Here is a 20,230-nt window from a genome sequence, read left to right as displayed (position 1 = left end):
TGCTAAGCACTTTAGAAAATTCTTTTATTTAATCAGTAATCATAATGAGACAAAATGCCAGTATCCCAGATTATAACAATAAAGGGTTTTGAAAATCCTAGTGGTTGACTAAGAATTAAGTCCTTTCATGAGAATAGAAGGTATTTTAGAGGTGATTTCTTGACAATTTGTAAAATTAAAGTTTTCCTAACATTAACTGTCCACTGATACATACTAATCAGCCATTGCGAGTGATTACAGTCAAATTCCAAGTGATTTTTCTGCTTTCTTAGTCATTCTTATCAGCTTTTATATGAAACTTCTTTTTGCAGGTCTAATTGAAGACAAAAGAGATCTAACCGCCTTTTCCGTACTTTAAGTTAGTCCTCACTAAAGTATTCTGTCGTCAGAAAACCAGTCTAAGTCCCAAGGGTTTTCTGTGATTCGGACCTTCCATTGGTTCCTCAAAGTACAACTACCACACCCTGGAGATGCAAATAGGACGAGAACTCCACCTTCAAACAACATGCAGCTGATTAAAAGGGACATACAAATAAACCATAGCAAATAGAATGTGCAATGTATCACGTATTGGAGGTAGATAGGATGGAGGCCCAAAGGAGGAAGTAGTACATTTTCACAGAATCAAAAAGGAAAGTTCTAGATAGCTTCATAGTAGCATTGACACAAAGGGTAATATTTCAAAAGTAGATGAATGTCTGTGGCTTTCAAAGGTTGCTCAATTTACTTGTATGTTCAACCTACTTTTTTTCAAAAGATAAATTTAAAAAAAAAAAAATGCATATCTACTTCACCTACTATTCCATACTATTTCACTTCCTATTCCTCACATTCTGTCTCTCCCAGCACTTACCTTGATTTCATTTTTTTCTAAGTAAGTAATCAGATTGTTTCACCATCAACATGAAAATTCTGTCCAAAATACTTATGATGCAACTCAGTGATGCCTTACCTCGCTATATATCAATCATGAGGAGACATGCACAAAAATGTTTATTCCTGCATTGTTTGTAAGAGAAAAAGAATAGAAACAATTTAAATATCCATCAATAAGAGGATGGATAAATCATGGCCTTTTTATACAATAGAACACCATACAGCAGTTTAAATGAACTAGAAGATGTGTATCAACACATGTCAAGTGAGAACTTGAAAAGGAAGTATAGAATGTATCATTTGGAAAACATGCAAATTAACACTGTGTGTTGCTTACAGATACATATATAATATAAAACATGCGCAGAACTTAACACTCGAAATTTAGGATAGGTTTTACCTCCGAGGATAGCAGGGAAGGAAAGAGACAGGAGGGTGGTTACAGGGATTTTTAACCACACGTGTAAGATTTTAACTTGGGAGGAAGGAAGAGAAGAGAAAAGAAGAGTGGTTGGCACCTCTGTGAGACTCGTGCAACTCAGAAATGGCCCTTTACCTCCAAAAAAAAAGGCCAAATAATGAATCGGACCCTGCCTGAAAGTATTTCCCACGTCCAGAGGCTATGGCAGCCAAATCATTCCCAAGCCTGGACACTCTGGTATGTCAAGAATTCAACATAGTATTCCAGGTAAGAACTGACCTACCTGTCAAAGCCCATTGATTTTGTTTCATATCAATTATTCATGGGTTTCATCCTTATGTCAGGTTGTACCTTTTCCCAATGGACGCCCGTGGATTCCTAAAACCCTGCCAGGTCCCCCTTCCAGGACAAGTTCTTTCCCACACGTGTGCTTTTGCACCGCTGGTTCTTCTTTCCCAGAATGCCCCCTTCACGTGCCTAACGTGTCTGATCTTAGGTCTCAGCTGAAGGTCTTCTTTGACCACCCTCCCTAAAGTAGAGTGCCTCTTGGTTTCACCATCCCCGGCCTTTGTTTTCCTTCACAGCATTCATTACAGGCTGTACCAGTCTATTTTTCTGAAGTCTTGTTTGGTTTGGTTTAGTCTTCTTGTCAGTCTCCCCATAAGAATTGGAATTGCTTGAGGGCAGGGGCCAGGTCTGTCTTATTCCTCACGGTATCACCAGCATGTCACAGTATCACCAGCATGTCACATGCTGGAACTGAGGGGGGTTGTCAGTGAATAATGATTAAACGAGTGAATGGATCTCCCGCTTCCTTGATCCAGACTTAGCTCATTTACAAGATGCCAGTTTGCTTTGGCCTCTCTGCTTCGCTTTCTGCTCTAACCAGCCGCCAACCTTCTCCGGCCCTGTATCCTGTTTCACCCTCACCCCTGCCTGGCTCAGCCCTTCCAGCCTGCTCTCTCCCCTCAGGTTACACAATGAACAAAGTGTTTGTCTTGGAGCCGTTTCTCTCGCTGCCTCAGTGATCAGCGAAAGCTGTTAACCTCAGCTGCCCTTTTTTGCCTCTACTTGTAAAAAAAAAAAAAAAAAAAAAAAAAAAAAAACACCAAAAAACAAAACAAAACAAAAGCCCAAACCACAGCTGCACTGGGATCCTACAGCTTACTCTTGAGAACGAGCTGGCTGTAATGATCACATTTATAGAAGGCACACAAGCTGACAGGGTGGCTACTGCCATGGTGAGTCACTATCACAATGACCCTCGCAGGCTGGTCAATCACACCTCTGGAACATTATTTTCAAGTGGGGTTCCCACTTTAAGGGTTCCCCCTTAAATATGGGAGAGTCTGTCTAGAAGAGGGTGATACGTTTGTGACTTGTTGGGCTAGGGATGGGACTGAGCACAGACTCTGGAGCCAGACCAAGCATGAATCCTGGCTCTATACCACTTATGTGGTATTTGGTGAACTAATTCACATCATGACTTGGTTTCCCCAACTGTGAAATGGGCTAGTAATAGTGCCCACCTCATAGGCCACTGTGAGGGCTAAATGAGTTGATACATGCAAAGCACTTTACCTAGTACTAGACATATATAAAGTGCCTTATGAGTATCAGATAATATATGGAGAAGGACTGAGAAATTGGTACAGTATCTGGTTCATTATTCTTCAGGTCTATTTAGAGAGTGGTCTGAGGACCAACAGCATTTGCTTCACCTGGGAGCTTGTGAGAAAAGCAGGATCTCAGGCCCCGTCCCTGACCTGCTGAATCAGAGAGGGCACGCCAGGTGTAGAGCGGGGAGAGACATAGTAAGATGTCAACTCAATTTAAAGGCAAAAATTAACTTTTCATTCTTTTTCCTTCTCTCCTTTTCCCTCCCTCACCGCTAGCTCATCTTTTTCTTCTTCTGTCTCTCACTCTTTCTTCTTGTTTTCTTCTCTTTTATCATGTACTTCAAAAAGGAAAGACACAGTAGCCAGAGAGAAGCAGCAAGGAGCTTGGAGTGTGTGTCCCCTACCAGATCCAGCACCATCTTGGCTGCCAGCCCACATCAGCCCACACACTAGGGCAGCCCCACACAGAAGCACCCAGTAGGACTATCTCCCTTCACCCATGGGAGAGCAAAGAGTCAGAGGTGGGCTCAGGGAGAGAGGGAGGAAGTGGGCCACTGACTCCTTACCTCTCCGGCCTCTGAAAGGAAGACCTTCCCAAAAGGCAGAATGCCAACTCGAGGAGCTAACCGTTCCCTGCACTGGTGTCCAATGGAATGTCCTCACCCTGGGCCGGCTCCGTCCACCGTCCACTGGGAGGAGTAGGGAGCAGCAGCCATGGGAGGAGAAAAGAATGTGAGGCTGCCTGGAGGCCCTCTCGCTGAAGCAGCCAGAGAAAGGATGTGCTTGAGTCCCCACTGAGAAGCTAGCCCCTGGAACCTGGCCAATTCAAAATGTCTACCAATGAAAACTTAGGTTCCACCTTATGGAAGATTGTGACCCAAAGAAGCTGCTAAATGGACTGCAAACATATGTCAATGAAATGTGAGAAAGGCAGATTCTTGTTTGACTCTACTTTAAAAGCAAAATGCAGCTTATTTTGAGGGGTCACATTAAGAGAGTTTCTGGATGAAATGGAATGCTGAGAGAAAGGTAAGGCGATGAGATGAAGGGAATATGTTGTCATATACTTATTTCTAAAGATCATTTTCTGCCCAGCCTGTGTGGCTCAGTGGTTGAGCATTGACCTATGAACCAGGAGGTCATGGTTTGAGTCCAGGTCAGGCCACATGCCCAGGTTGTGGGCTGGATCCCCAGTAGGGGAGCATGCAAGAGGCAGCCAATCAATGATTCTATCTCATCACTGATGTTTCTATTTCTCTCTCTCCCTTTCCCTTTCTCTCTGAATTTAATTTTAAAAATATAATTTTTTAAAAATCATTTTCTGTGCACTTGGTTTCCTAATTAGAATGAGTATAAGATACTTGGTTTCCTAACTAGAGTATAAGATACTACTACATGACTTTTTCTTTCAGTTTCCCCAAATACTAGTAGAATCTGATAAACTGCAGTGCATGCATAGTCTATGCTCCATAAAGGCATTGCAGGATTTGCTAATCTCACCAGAATTTAAACCGATTTGACAGCAGATGATTAATAGCATTAATATGAAGAAAGTGTGTGGTCTCTTTAACCCTCATCTTTCTGTGTTGAGCAGGCACATAACAGGAAGGCAGCAGGTGAGTATTATTAGGAAAAAAAGTGTAAACAGATAAGGATTAAACTCTAATTTGCTTTGTGAGTCCTGCTCTTAAGCTTTTTGCATTTACTGGGGTTTTAATTTCCTTGTCTGAAATGAAGGTGGAAGACAGTAGTTACCAAAGCAAATGAAATGTTGGGGGTGGGCATCAAAGAGACAACTGGGCAGAGATGCATTTCTGTCAAATTTCCTGGGGAGACCCCTGGTCTCACATTGGCAGTCACAGGCTTCCCAGATTGTCCCACATAAGAAATTTATCCTTAATTACCTACTTCATTTTCTTCCTTTGAAATGAAAAAAAAAAAAAGTGGTCCATGAGACCTGATTAAATATTTGGAAAAGATTCTGAATCCATCAAGGTTCACAGTCAAATCACCCTCCATTACAACTCTTAACCAGCATTTAAATATAGATGGAATGACAGAACTTCAGGAGTGGAGGGATTGTGAGGAGCCAAATCCTGGCTTTAGGATATGAAGGGATTAGAAGTGGGGTTGAGATTTGGAAACAGCCTGGAGCAGCTATCCAAATATATGTATGACATCCAAGCAGCAAAGATCCCTCTCTGCTGGGCGAGGGAATGGATAGGTAGTAGGGAAAAGAATGGAATAAGAGCTGCCATGATTCACTATACCCTAGAGCAGTGGTTGGCAAACTGGGGCTCAAGAGCCACAGGCGGCTCTTTGGTCCCTTGAGTGCGGCTCTTCCACACAATGCCATGGCCTGGGCGAATCTATTTTGAAGGAGTGGTGTTAGAAGAAGTTTAAGTTCAAAAAATGTGGCTCTCAAAAGAAATTTCGATCGCTGTACTGTTGACATTTGGCTCTGTTAACTAATGAGTTTGCCGACCACTGTGTGGGCCTAGAGAGACCCACCCAAAGTCACCGTATGTTTTAGTCCATTCTACAACAGAAAACCATAGTCAGGGTGGACTACAAACAACAGAAATCTATTTCTCACAGTTCTGAAGGTTGGGAAGTCCAAGATCAAGGTGGCAGCACGTTCCATGTCTGCTGAGAGCCCACTTCCTGGTTCGTAGGTGTCAGTCTTCTTGCTGTGTTTTCACATGGCAAAGGGGCAGGAAAGCTCTCTGGAGTCTCCTATGAGGGCTCCCTGACGATGTAGCCATGACAGTTCCACCCTCATGACCTAATCACCTTCCAAAGGCCCCACCTCTAAAGACTAGCGCCCTGGGAATTAGGTTTCAACATATGAATTGGGGGGACATAAACATTCAATCTATCGCATCATACTTGAAAGAGTAAAAGAGGTTCATTTTTTTCCCCAAGACTCCTCATTACTAAGCCAAGGGTCAAGAACAAAGGGTAAATACAGTACTTATTGTTTTAAGACTACATTGTGGCTGAATGTTGGCTCAAAATCAGGCCGCTGTTTCAGTGTCAGAATGGTAGCAAGAAAATCTGGTGCCGAATGTGAAAGCTTATTATATCAAAAGTTGGGTAGGAAGCAAAGAATTAACAGGAACATATGTAACACATATGCCCCCAAATCTTCAGTTATCTCAAGATGAATATGTTCACGGAAAGCAGTGGTTCTGGTGGGCTACCCCATATTTGGGCGTTGGGTTAAGTAACAGAGTAAAGAGGAAGAGAAAGGAAATAGTAAAATCTTAACAAGGAAAGAATCTCTAGAATACCTCTGAAGTAAATCTATGTAGAAACCTTAAAGCCACCCAGCCTGAGTGGCTCAGTGGTTGAGCATCAACCTATGAACCAGAAGGTTATGGTTCAATTCCTGATCAGGGCACATGCCCAGGTTGCAGGCTCCATCCCCATTGTGGGACTTGTAGGAGGCAGCTATCAATGATTCTTTCTCATCATTGAGGTTTCTATTTCTCTCTTTATCTCCCTTCCTCTCTGAAGTCAATAAAAATACATTTAAGTTAATCATTAAGGACTTTATTTTTCCAACTTTAAAATGAGTTCCTGCACCAAATAAGCCTAATGTTAAGAAAACATTCCAGGCCGGGACCGGTTTGGCTCAGTGGATAGAGCGTCGGCCTACGGACTGAAGGTTCCCGGGTTCGATTCCTGACAGGGGCATGTACCTTGGTTGCAGGCACATCCCTAGTAGGGGGGTGTGTAAGAGGCAGCTGATCGATGATTCTCCCTCATCGATGTTTCTAACTCTCTATCCCTCTCTCTTCCTCTCTGTGAAAAATTAATAAAATATATTTTTTTAAAAAAGAAAGAAAACATTTCAGCACATATAGTGAAAGTTATCTATTTGCAAAAAAAGACAATACGCTAACTTAAAGGGTTTTTGTTTGTTTTTACAGATAAGCTATAAAATAATAAGAAGTAAAATTCAGTCACATTTCCTAACGAAGGATCAATTCTTTTGGAGTCTTACAATTACTGAAATCAAACCATTTACTTTTCAGTGACACCAAATTCTCTAATAAATAAGTTTCTGTTGAGCTTTACATTTTCAAACTAAGAATAGTGTTTCAGATTTTTTTATATACCCATTCAAATTTGTCAAGTGATACTGGGAGCCCTATGGATTACATTACATTACAATGAATCATTGCCATCAGGTCATCAGGAAGTAACAAAAGCCAAGATCCGAAACCGGTTTGGCTCAATTGATAGAGCATCGGCCTGCGGACGACCAGGTTCGATTCCAGTCAAGGGCATGTACCTTGGTTGTGGGCACATCCCCAGTGGGGGGTGTGCAGGAGGCAGCTGATCAATTATTCTCTCTCATCTCTCTTCCTCTCTGTAAAAAAATCAATAAAATGTATTTTTTAAAAAGAAGAAAAAAGCTAAGAAACAATGTGATTTTTTTCAGAGTTGACTGAATGCTAAATATTTTTAAATACAGCATATCTTTCTTTAGAATAGATAAGAATTGCAATATCTATAGGTGTGTATACTATATACACACATAATACGTAGCACCTATTATAAATAAGCATTTGCATGTAAATGTACATATGTGAATATACACACAATACTTAAATTCCACCACAAATACCTTGTTCTTGTATATGCTACAATAAAAAAAAAATCTGTATTTTAACAATTTGAATTTTAAAAATCATAATAAATAATCTTTATACATCATCTCTAATCTGCATTTTTGTATGGAATTCTCCACATTTTAGTATGACTTTTCTTACTAAAGTTAAATTTTCTTTCCATTTTAACACATCACAAAAGTGATAACATTATTTCCTGAATAAACCTCTGAAAGCTTTCTCAGATAAACTAAGAAACAAAAGAACAAAAGAGAAAATGAGTAAAATGGTTTAAAAATCTACAGCCCTCAAAATGAGCTCTTAAAAATGATATACTCTTTATAATCTTAGTAAATTACTATGTTGTAACTGATCCTTCTGCATTGTGTTTATTAACATTGAAATGTATGACAGTTTAATTATTTCCAGTCCTGCAAGTTATTTGCAATAAAATTAAAAACTCATTTCTCCTTTGTGTTTTTTTTCCCTTCAAATTAAGAAAATGTCATTATCCTTTTCTCTATCTCCTCTCATTCTGGTGGCATCTACAGACTCCTAACACTGGGTATGTGCTACCTCAGGCAAACACCTCCCACATAAAATTCAAATACAGGAAGGGACCTCCTGACCCTCTCTTCCTGTCTTCCATTATTTTAAAAATATGACTCAGGGTTCAGTCGTTGGCATTTATTATGGCCACTAGCATTTTTTTTTTTTAATTTTCAAAGAAATCAAACATTCGAGCTGATTATATTTAAACTACAAAGTCATGATATTTTAGGCAACAGCTTAAAAGGTTACTTTTAAGGTGTGCAAGGTCACTTCCAAGGTTAAGTGACTTGCTCAACATCACACAGCTCAGGAAATAGAAGGCTTGCACGAGAACTCGGGCCCATTCCCGGAGGGTAATCTCGAATGTGTGCACTATAAAACGAATACCGATGATGGTATCATGGTCTTTATTGCAGAGAAAATGAGACTCACACTCTAAAATACCATTCAGCTCCATAAGATTCCAGGCTATTCTAGTCCTGCTCTAAATGAATAGGAATTTGTAGATTGATAAACAAAGCTGAATTTTCAAATAAGGGAATAAGACAAATGCAGCAGAATAGGAGATCTGTGTGCTTAAAAAAAAAGAAAGAAAGAAAGAAAGAAAAAAAGAAAAGAAAAGAAAGAATGTACCCTTTCTTATCTCAGAAACATTACATATACATTTTCTTAACTTGAGAAGTCGGGCTAAATTTGATTAAGCACATTTCTACATATCACATTTGCCTATCACTAGTATGAAAAAGAGTGGAAACTGAAAGAAATGCCACAGATTTCATGGTGTGATTCAGTTTTTCTGCAAATGACACTTCCTTTGAAAAGGCATAAATTTGGAATATGCCTTTTGGAAAATGTTTCCTTTCAGTTTTCAAATGTACTTGTGATGTAATTAATCTAATCTGCATTTCAAAGCTTCTGGAGCTGAGCTTACCACCAAAACTAAGCATGAGATCCCCTTTTATGGACCAAAATAAAGAGCAGTATATTGAATTATTAGATAAGCTTTTGTTCTTTTCTTCAAATATTTGCATGAATATTCAGGCTTTGTATGGATGAAGCTTTGAAGTATTCAGATTCCTTGAACTATTTCATTATTTAGGGTTCTTACAGAGCTGAGTGTCACGTGATGTTGGAGATACGATGATGAGCAAAACAATCATCAGAAATATCACACATCAGGAAAAAGACATACAAAGCTGGGAACCACAAGTGACAGAGTGTCTAAAGAGAAAGAGATACCTCCCAGCTGGGGGCTAATGGGAACACTTCAGAGAGAAGCTGGCATTTCAGCTGGGCCCTGAAGGGCCCACGTGAGTTTCACAAGTAAGAGCCATGAAATGAGGGGGCTGGGTTTCAACATGACTCAGTCTCGTTTTCATCTATGAAACCCCTTTTAGATAGAAGAACCCACTCGGTCATCTTCCCAGCTACGATGCTAGTTCCTCTGGTCTAACCCGTGAGTCAGTCCTGTGTCCCACCCCCCCCCCCCAACCCCAACCTGGGAAACATTCTTACTGTCCCAGGAGCCCCTTTTCAGAGACTTCCTGTTCAGAAATTCTGGATGTCACAAGGACAGCACAGAGAAGCAACCCACAATCTCATTAGAACCCCCAACCCATACCCATTCCTCCCACCCCCAATTTGGTCATGTGACTCCACCCCCACTTCCAATGCTTCCATGACACCCCAAATAATAGTCCTTAACTTGGAGTATAAGGCTTTTCTGTCCAGTCTCATAACTCTCCTCTCCCTGGCTTACAGCAACTTTGACTTTTCATAGACCACACACACACACACACACACCCCTCTGCTGTATTTCACTTGAGTTTCCCCCTCCCCCTGGGTTGCCAAAAATAGTTTCTCCTCAGCCTTCAATCTTCAGCTCAAATTAATTATCTTCTTGTGAATAGCTTTTTGCTCTTTCTAACATATCTTTCTGGACCAAAACCATTACTCAGATCAGCACAACATATCGGTTTTGATGTTTTACCCATAAAACAAAGGATTCTTCCTCCTTGGTAGGAGAGAGAATGGAGCAAGAAAAAAACACTGATGCTACAAAGATTTATATTAGGGATTTTTTAGGGGGGAAGGGTATCCAAATCACAAATTTTGACACAAAGACATCAAACTATTGCCACATTTAACTATCTGGCTTCTCTGGGAGACACGGAAGTGGTCTAAAATAGGAATGATAAGGGATCACAGCAAGCATATGAACAGCACAATTTTGAGGAAGGAAATTGAAGGAAAGAAGATCCATAGGATGTGTAATTAAATGGCTGTGGGGAAGATAAGAGGAATAAAGGATGCGTACGATTCTGAACCTTCAAAACTAGGAGAAAGATGATACCCGTGATGGAATTTGGAAGGCTCAAGAGAGGAAAAACTTGATGAAACAACAGGGCATCGACTGGAACATACCATTACCAGATTTCTAGCACTAGAACTCAGGGCGGGGGGAAGTCCTGTGATACAGACTAGAACTCACGTTAGAGATAATTGAAAATTTGAAAATGTAGAAGATTAAAGAACAGAGAAGGTAAAACTTCATGATCAGCTACCTAGAAAATCAACTGAAAATGCAAGGTCAACATGCCAAAAAAAAAAAAAAAAAAATCAATAAGCCAATCATTTTAAAAATAGAAAGTGTGATAAGAAAAAACAGATTCCATTCGCAATAGCAATAAAAATTAGAAAACAGCCACCAAAAAACAAAGACCACTAATAAGATATGTATAAGAACTATACGAAAAAGCTATAAAACCTAGACAAAAATATGAATAGTAGAATTTAATGTTGTCAAGATAAAAACTGTCCCCAAATTATCCATAAGTTCAATACATTTCTAGTAGAACAAGAATTGATGAATAGTTCAGTGGAAAAGAAATTGGCATATATAGCAAAGAACTTGTTCTTATATGTCCTCAGGAAAAAGACAAGTAAAATAGAAAAATGGGCAAAGAGTATGAACAGGCAATTCACCGAAAGGAAACACAAATGGCAAACATCTAAAAAGATTCTCAATGTCACCAGTTTTGGAGGAAATGCAAATAAAAACAAGGGGGCGCCATTTTTTTGCACATTTGATTGACATCAGATAGGAAAGATGGGTAGGGAGTGTTGGCCAAGGTGTTGGAAAAGAGGTGTTCTCTTATACCATCGCGGGGAATATAAGGTGGTCAAGTCCTTCCGGCAGTAGCCCTTCCAACTGTCACTGCTTCTATCTGTGGACTCAGCAAGCTCACACCTCCGTACCACCCTAGAGAAATACCTACAGAGGTACAAAAAGGAAGCTGGCACCAGAGTGCTCCCTGAAGGACCATTTGTAGTAGTAAAAACTTAGAGCAACCTGAAGGGTCATCCAAAGGAGGGCCAGTGAAATAAACAGTGATGCGTCTGAGTTCAGCAAGAGCATGTAGCCCTTGAGGAGAATTAGAACACACTGACAGAGAAAGCTCTGAGATGGGGTTAAATTCCAAAGAAAGAAAACAAGCTGAAGAACCATCCATACTTTATATTACCCATGTTTCCCCGAAAATAAGACATCCTCCGAAAATAAGACCTAGCGCATGGAAAGATAAGTCATCCCCTGAAAATAAGACCTAGCTCAACTTTGGGAGAAAAAATTAACATAAGACACTGTCTTATGAAAGAGAATCCAAGATGGCTGCTCGGGTAGGCACCTAGCTGCAGCCCCACGCAACAATTTCAATAAAATACAACTAAAATATAAAATGGACATTACCCAGAACTACAGGAAAGTCGACTGACTGGAAATTCTACAACGAGAAGCAAGGAGAAAACCAGAAGGAAGCGCGGAGGAGCTGTAAAAGCCCAAGGTACGGAGACACGCGGCGCGCGGAGAGAACGGAGCAGGAGAGGAGGGAGGCCGAGTGCCTGGCTGGCGTTCCCTAGCGGGAAGGAGATAAACACTCCGACTGTGCTGGGCCCCCAACTGCTCTGAACCCCCGTTCTAAGCCAGACCCCGGGGAACCAGGCTCATCCAGAGGGAGCTGGGCTGTAAGGCGGAACCCGGGGAAGCGGCGAAAGGAGGTCCCAGAGGCGCGCACACTGCGCGCAGAGAAGGGCCGGCCGGCTGTGCCACGGGACTGCCCTGGCGGGAAGGAGACAGGGGATCCAGACTGCTCTGAACGCCACCTCCAACTCCACTTCCAACTGAACTGAACCCCAGTTTCGAGCCCATTGCGGGAGAGCCTACACTGTTTGGTAGCAGGCGAAAATCGAGGGCACCTTTCTCTCAGAGGAGCTTGCAACAAGTACTGAAGGACCCTGAGTCTTAGGAGTCGCATAGGGCGGGGCTGACGGAAGCCGAGGCTGTAGGCTCCACCCTGAAACCCCGCCCCATCAGGAAAGCTGCCTGCGAAAATACCTAAACCAAATAGATCACAAACGAAAGAAATAGAGGATAAAAAGCGACTGGATATAGAGTTCAAAACCACACTTACAAGGTTTTTCAAGAGTTTCCTAGAAAAGGCCGATAAAATAAATGAGACCTATGAGGATATGAAAAGGGATCAACAAGAAATAAAGAATACATTGTCTGAAATAAAAAATATTATACAGAGTCCTAAAAACAGAATAGAAGATCGCAAGAATCAAGTCGAAGATTTGGAACATAAAGAGCCAGAAGACACTCCTCTGCAGAAGCTAGAAGGCAAGAGAATCCAGAAAATTGAAGATAATGTAAGAAACCTCTGGGACAACTTCAAACGATCCAACATCAGAATCATGGGGGTCCCAGAAGATGAGAGAGAGCAAGATATCGAAAACATACTGAAAGAAATAGTGACAGAAAACTTCCCCCACCTGGGGAAAGAATTGGACTTACAAGTCCAGGAAGCACACAGAACTCCAAATAAGAGGAATCCAAAGAGGACCACACCAAGACAAATCATAATTAAGATTCCAAGAGCAAAGGACAAAAAGAGAATATTAAAAGCAGCAAGAGCTAAGCAGGTGGTTACCTATAAAGGAGCACCTATACAATTGTCAGCTGATTTCTCAACAGAAACCATGCAGGCCAGACGGGAATGGCAAGAAATATTCAAGGTGATGAATAGCAAGAACCTACAGCCAAAAATACTCTACCCAGCAAAGCTATCACTCAGAATCGAAGGTCAGATAAAGAGCTTCACTAATAAAAAAAAGCTAAAGGAGTTCATCACCACCAAACCAGAATTATATGAATTGCTGAAGGGGGTTCTCTCAGAAGAGAAAGTAAATAAAGATAAAAATTATGAACAACAAATACGTAACTATCAACAAGTGAATCTAAAAACCAAGGAAATTTTTTAAAAAATCTGATGAACAATATTAACTGTTGAATATAATAGAATCAGAGGTATGGAAGGGGAGTGAACTAATGATTCTTGGGGAAAAGGGGAGAGGGGAATGTGGGAAGAGACTGAACATAAACTGTGCACCTATGGATGAGGACAATGGGGAGTGGGGAAAGGGCAGAGGGTGGGGTGGGAAGGGGGGGTAAAGGAACACTTGTAATAATATGAACAATAAAAATTTATTTAAAAAAATAAATAAATTAAATAAATAAAAGACACTGTCTTATTTTCTCTTAATCTCTGTGTGTACACACCTATACACATTACATATATACATATACATATACATATACATATACATATACATATACATATACATATACATGTACATGTACATGTACATGTACATGTACATGTACATGTACATGTACATATGCATACACAAATATATACCATCCAGAATAAATACTACAAATATATAAGAACCTGAAGAGTTAAAAAGATGCACTCCAAACTGAAACCAGTGCTTAACTGAAGTGAGAACCTGCAATGGAAGTGAGAGGAGGGGTAAAAAGAAAAGCATTGTAGTTACCTCTAACGTGTGATTCCTTTTTAAGATCCCCGTGCAGCTTCACGCATGCAGATCCTCCCTGGGACTTGGAAAAAGCCCTTCCCTTTTGTCAAGTCCTGCTCCTCCGGGTCAGGACGGGGCCTCTGAGCTACATTCCAGACCAGCTGCATTCCTGGCGAGGCCGTGACTCAGCCCAGGGCGCCCGGGCCTGGCCGGGCACAGCAACTCTGGGTCAACACTCACTTTTTGGGGCCATGGACAAATCCGTTTCAGTTCCTTCCTCTTATCAGCTCAGCTAAGGAACACTTCCTTTATGGTGCAGTGGTGTGTGTGTGTGTGTGTGTGTGTGTGTGTGTGTGTGTGTGTGTGTGTAAGCCCGTGGCCACCCTAGAGGCTGCCTCCTGGCCGTGGGGAGGTAGAAAACTCAGAGGAAATGCCTGTGGGCTTCGTGCACGGCTCACAGACAGCAGAAGGACAAGCTGGGGATCGCATTGCTGGAAATTTCTGAGCGCATTCGAGAGTCCTTGCCCATCTGGCGGCCTATGCTCAGTTTTCCTTGCACTTCTGGGGGGTAGGTGGACAGCAGAACAAAAATGGCCCTTCCCCCCATGGAGGAGGCCCTGGAGAGATGATCCACAGGAGACAATCTGTGAGTTGGGAAGGGGGACCAAACGCGGTGAACAGCCTCCTAAAAACAATGCCAACGAATAAAGACCTTACTTGCCAGTCAGTGACGTCCGAAAAGGAGAGGAAGTCAACGTGTAAAAAAAACCAGCTGGGTAACTTATAAAAAAGCTTACAGGGTGCGACCCGCCACATCATACTACTTCCTAAACACGGGAGTTCCGCCCCTTTCTCCTCTGCAACCCCCAAATCATCGGGAACAATCTTTTAACAATCGCCAAACTGGGGGAAAGGCAAACCATCTTGGGAAGGAAAAAAATAGCAGCTGCTCTAGATACTTTTTTTTTTTTTCTTTTCCCAGAGTTTGGCTAGGATTGTTTAAGTTATTTTTCATTTTCTTTTCTTCTTGGCTGCCTTGACAGCCCTTCAGGATTCCAGCTGCTTCCAAGCACAGCTCAATAAAGACCATTTCAGACGAGTTTCATATTCCTCAGATTCCTTACATTTCTCTCTCTTCCATTTGGGGAATGAGGCGGAAAAGGACAAAGAACAGCCCAGATGGCACCGTTTCCCATGTGCCTCCCTTCCCAACAAGAACAGAGAGCTGGTTCTTGTTGGGAGGTGGGCGTTGGTAGGACTAGGGATGTTTAGAATAGGCCCCAGCAGGACCAAAGGCTGCTTGAAAACTTTTCACTGAGGAGGGGAGGAAATATAGGAAGGAGACATCCGTGTGCTCAGTCATCTAAAAAGCCAGTGCGTGTACTGCGAGCTTCGTTCGTTCACCAAATGTCTCTTTGGCACGTCTGCTGCACCAAGCTCAGTTCTAGATGCTGCCGAGGGCAGAGCGGTGGAGACGGCCAAGCGTGTGATCCCTGGAGGGAGTTTCTGTGCCTCCCAGCTGGGTGCATGCTGTTCCTCTCTTCTTTCCAAGGGCTCTTGAGTCTCTTCCTTCTGCCATTCCTTCTCCTGCATCCTTGGTTTATTACACCCTTCATCTTGTCCCTCTCTAATTGCATGTCCCTTCTTAAACATCAAAGGGAAAGAAGCGGGGCCGGGGAGCTGATGAAAATGAGGCCTATGACTCATGGGAGGATGTTTTTCTATTTTTTCATTTATACGACTCTCTTCTCAGAAGAACCTAAGCACCTTCTTATTATGAGACTGGCTTGCCTCCTCTTTTTCAGGGATTCCTCCCTTGGGCTCTGATGGTCAAAACCTACGCTCAGCCATCCCCTGGTGTTGCCCTACAACTCACCTGGGTCCACAGAGTAGATTGGCAATTATTTCTTTTTTCCCTAAGGAGTTTTTTTTCTTCTTCTTCTTCTCTAATTTGTTTTTCATCCTTCATGTAGACTATTTCCGAAAAAATGCCTACCCTCCTCAGAGTTCCCTTCCCACATCTCACCCAACCTCCACACTCACACGATAAGCCTCAACAGAAAACAGTGTCCATTCTTCATAGAGAAAACAGAAACCATTGGGAAAGGACTCCCTCCATTTCCAGTTACTTCACCTGCGATAGCGTGAACATCTGTGCTCCTCCCCGCAAGTTCATCCAACCCCCCAGTGCAATGGTATTTGGAGGTGGGGTCTTTGGGGGGCGATTGGTCCTGAGGGTGGAGTTGTCATGACTGAGGTAAGTGCCCCTATAAGAGAGGCCCCAGGGAGCTCAAAACTGGAAATGATCTATAGAACAATTCCGTTGTCATAAGATGAAATTTTAAAATCTGCTTTTCCCCATAAGAGTTCTCCCACACTTAATCATTCAAGAGCTGATTATCCAAAATGTGTAATACACAAACCAGTTATATCTTCTTTTCCCTTCTGCTGCCTAATTTTTGGTCATTTCACAGCTCATTAGTATGCTCTCTCTGGGAAAATAAAAGCAAATGTAGCTCAGATAGTATTTTTAACTTTCTATGTAAAGGTTTTGTAGGGAGAGTTATAATTACTAGTTAACATATCACTTTTCTTTAATAAATATCTAGTTAGGCTCCACTGAACACTAGGGAATAATTTTAAAAGTTTAAGATGTCCCTGCTCTTAAGGCTCTTACAATATAATTGTATATAGTCAAATATTAATGCAAGGAAATATATCCCATATAATAAAGAGGCAATATGAAAATTGACCCTCATGCCCTCACACAAATTGGCTGCCCCCATATGGTCACAAGATGACCACCACAAGATGGCCAGCAGGGGAGGGCAGTTGGGGGAGACCAGGCTGGCAGAGGAGGGAGGGCAGTTGTGGGGGACCAGCCCTGCAGGGGAGGGCAGTTGGGGGCGATCAGGCCGGCAGGGGAGCAGTTAGGCATTGATCAGGCCCGCAGAGTAGTGGTTAGGGGCGATCAGGCAGGCAGGCAACTGGTTAGGAGCCAGCAGTCCCGAATTGTGAGAGGGATGTCTGACTGCTTGTTTAGGCCGGCAGTCAGACATCCCCCAAGGGGTCCCAGATTGGAGAGGGTGCAAGCTGGGCTGAGGGACACCACCACTGCTCCCCCAAAGCATGAATTTCATGCACCAGGCCACTAGTATTTAAATAACGACATAAAAAAGTATGGTCATCCAAACATAGTGTGTAAGAGAACTCTATAGACTAAACATATTTGAAAAAGAAAGAACATACTATGGACTAACAAGATTGTCAAGGAAATTCTCAATTAAGTAGTGAAACTGAGCTAGATATCAAAGAATGAGTGGAATTTCAACACAGAAAAAGGGGGGGGTAGGATCCAAGTATTCCAGGGTCCAAGGCCCCTATATACAAGCATACAGAGTATAGAAAATAGTATAAGAAATTTGCCTTCCACACACGGCTTTGTCAAATATTTACTTTTTGCCACATTTGCTTCAGATCCACTTAAAAACACACATAATAATACAGATTTGGTGAAAGGCTTCTCCATATACTGTCATTATTTGTCTTCCTCAGCAGAGGTAACAACTATCCTGAATTTGAAGTTTATTATTATCATGAATATTTTAAAATGTTTATCATACATGAAAGTAAGTAGTATTGTTTCATGTCTTTAAACTTAACATAAATGGCAGCATATTTTGTGTTTCTTCTGCTACTTTTTTTCCCACCTGATATTTTACTTTTTGAGACTTATATGTAAATATTCTAATTCCTGCTCTAGTTCTTTTTAAATTTATTTATTTTAGAAAGAGAAGAAGGGAGGGATTGATGAAGGGAGGGAGGGAGGGTGGGAGAGAGAGAGAGAGAGAGAGAGAGAGAGAGAGAGAGAGAGAGAGAGAGAGAGAGATTGTTGTCCCACTTATTTATGTATTCATTGGTTGGTACTTATATGAGCTCTGACCTGGGATGAAACCTACAACCTTGGTGTATTGGAACAAGGCTCTAACCAACTAAGGTACCTGGGATAATTCATTTATTTTAACTACTAGGGGCCCAGTACATGAATCTGTGCAACTTGAAAGGAACTGTGGGCCGTGAGGCTGGGGTGGGCACAGAGGCGGGTCTCCTTCCATCCTCTGCGCCCCAGCCAGGCCCCTCCCACTGCAGGCCTGGTCCCCTGTCTGTTGGTCGTCCTGCTTCCACCATTGCTGCTCCCACATGCTGATGGTGTGGAGCAATTGGGGCCAGTGCCAGCAGCGGGTGCAAGCGCCGGATGGGATCATGGCACCACGCAAGAGTAAAGAATTTTAAGTAACCACCAGAGGCTCACCTCGATGACAGTGACTGGCACCCCCACTCACCTGCTTCACCATCCCGCTGTGGCCAATGCCCACCATGGTCTGCACACGCCCCCTGGTGGTCAGCACACATCATAGCAACTGGTTGTTTGGTTGTTCTGCTGTTCCGTCTATTTGCATATTAGCCTTTTATTATATAGGATAATATAGTATTCCACTGGGTAATCATGTAATAATTTACTTATCCACTCACAGGTTGACAAACATTTAGTTTCCAACTATTTTCCAGTTATAGACCATACTTCAACAACCACTTGTTTAGATGTCTCCTTATGCATTTGAGGGAGTTTCTTGGGTATACATATATGGAAAAATGGAATTGTTAGATATGATAAGGATATCTTTAGCTTTAATAGATATTGCTAAATTGCCTTCCCATGTGGTAGTACCAATTTATTCTCCACACGGTAATGTATAACAGTTCCCACATCTTCCTTATCTTTACAAGACGATGACTACATCATGGGCACGGAACTGCCAGGGTACCCTGAAGCCGGTTCCTCCTGTACACTGGCTGTCTGTGTGGGTAATGAACCAGCCCAGCCCAAGCTAAGAGAGCATAGCAACCCTCTGGGAAAGAGCAAAGCAAGGAAGGGTGTGGTGGTTGAGGAGTGGGTGCACATTTTATTCACTTTCACATCCCCAATATCTAGTACAACCTGAAGTTCAGTGGGCAAGGCTAGGAGATGTGAAATGGACTGGAACTAATTATCAACCTTGATCGGTATCTAAGCTTCAGTGTCCCCGTGTGTAAATTATGGACGATAATACTTCAAGGAATCATTCCAAATGTAAAATGGAATATTAATGTGGAAACGTTCTTGATATGAAAGTGGCATTATTTTCATTTGGGATGTTAAAAAATGAGGTCAATAAACATTTTCTGCTCCAGGTAAGTGGCCCTTGTTACAAAAAAAAAAAAAAAAAAAAAAAAAAGTTTGCTCACCATTGCTCTACAGGCTCAGCTTCTCAGCGATGTCATGATCCCACAATCTTTATTTATATGACACAAACTTACATGGTCGCCTAATCCCCTCTTCCTAAATCTGTCGCCATCTTTGCCATGGCTCCCCCTTAATGCCCTTTCATCTACTCAAACTCAACAGGCCTAAAAGTGAACTCACATTGACTCCAAATGTAGCTTCCCCTCAGGACTTCCATAGTTCCAGTGTTGGCATATTAGAAGCGTGTTTATTGGCCAGGTGTGGTATTATCAGAACAGGAAGAGAATCGGGCCAGAGAGACTAATTAAGAGGCTTGCACTACATAGCAGAAAACAGACTGCATTCCAATGTGCAGTTATAATCCTCCGATCGTCAACACTAAGCAGACTGCATTTGGAATATTGAACTTGAATATCACAGTAGTGCCCGAGTTTAGAAAGATGTTAATACATCAAATGCACCCATATCAGGGGTCCAGGTGAGCTATGTGAAGATCACGATGAATGAGAAAGATTGAAGGGGATATGGGAGAACGAAGAGGAGGCACAGTAGCAGAAGAAAGAATATGAATTTCAATAGTCAGTCAGCACTGACCTCCACAATGACAAATCTAATGGCCCTCTTCTGTCTCCCTCCTTCTTAGACTCATGGACATTTAACACTGTTGATAACAGTGTTATCTTTACTTCATTGATCCAATTGTACTAGTTCAGCAGACAGTAAAACTAAATTAGAAGTGCAAGATTCTTTTTTTTTAAATATATTCTATTGATTTTTTACAGAGAGGAAGGGAGAGGGATAGAGAGCTAGAAACATCAATGTGAGAGAAACTTCGATTAGCTGCCTCCTGGACCGGGGATGTGCCCGCAACCCAGGTACATGCCCTTGACCGGAATCGAACCTGAGACCTTTCAGTCCACAGGCCGACGCTCTATCCACTGAGCCAAACCGGCTTTGGCAGAAGTGCAAGATTTTTATATGT

At 42.0% G+C, this 20,230-nt stretch overlaps 1 long non-coding RNA gene across 2 annotated transcripts in view; it reads right to left on the bottom strand.

The window, feature by feature from the left end:
• The window catches only part of LOC311631428, a 37,648-nt gene extending 23,312 nt beyond the window's left edge, over nucleotides 1–14,336 (bottom strand). Inside the window, exon 1 of one of the 2 annotated variants that reach the window (XR_014796577.1) lies at nucleotides 13,983–14,336. This is a non-coding gene — a long non-coding RNA (uncharacterized lncRNA). Of the gene's footprint in view, nucleotides 1–3,482; nucleotides 3,641–13,982 lie in introns of those variants that run through there. The other variant, XR_014796578.1, reaches the window with a different exon arrangement.
• Nucleotides 14,337–20,230: the final 5,894 nt, after the last annotated feature.

This window comes from Pipistrellus hanaki (assembly GCF_964339955.1).
Source record: "Pipistrellus hanaki genome assembly, chromosome: 12".
Classification (NCBI taxonomy): Eukaryota; Metazoa; Chordata; class Mammalia; order Chiroptera; family Vespertilionidae; genus Pipistrellus; species Pipistrellus hanaki.
Note: the sequence above shows the minus strand (reverse complement) of the source record. Positions and strands in the feature narration are given on the sequence as shown.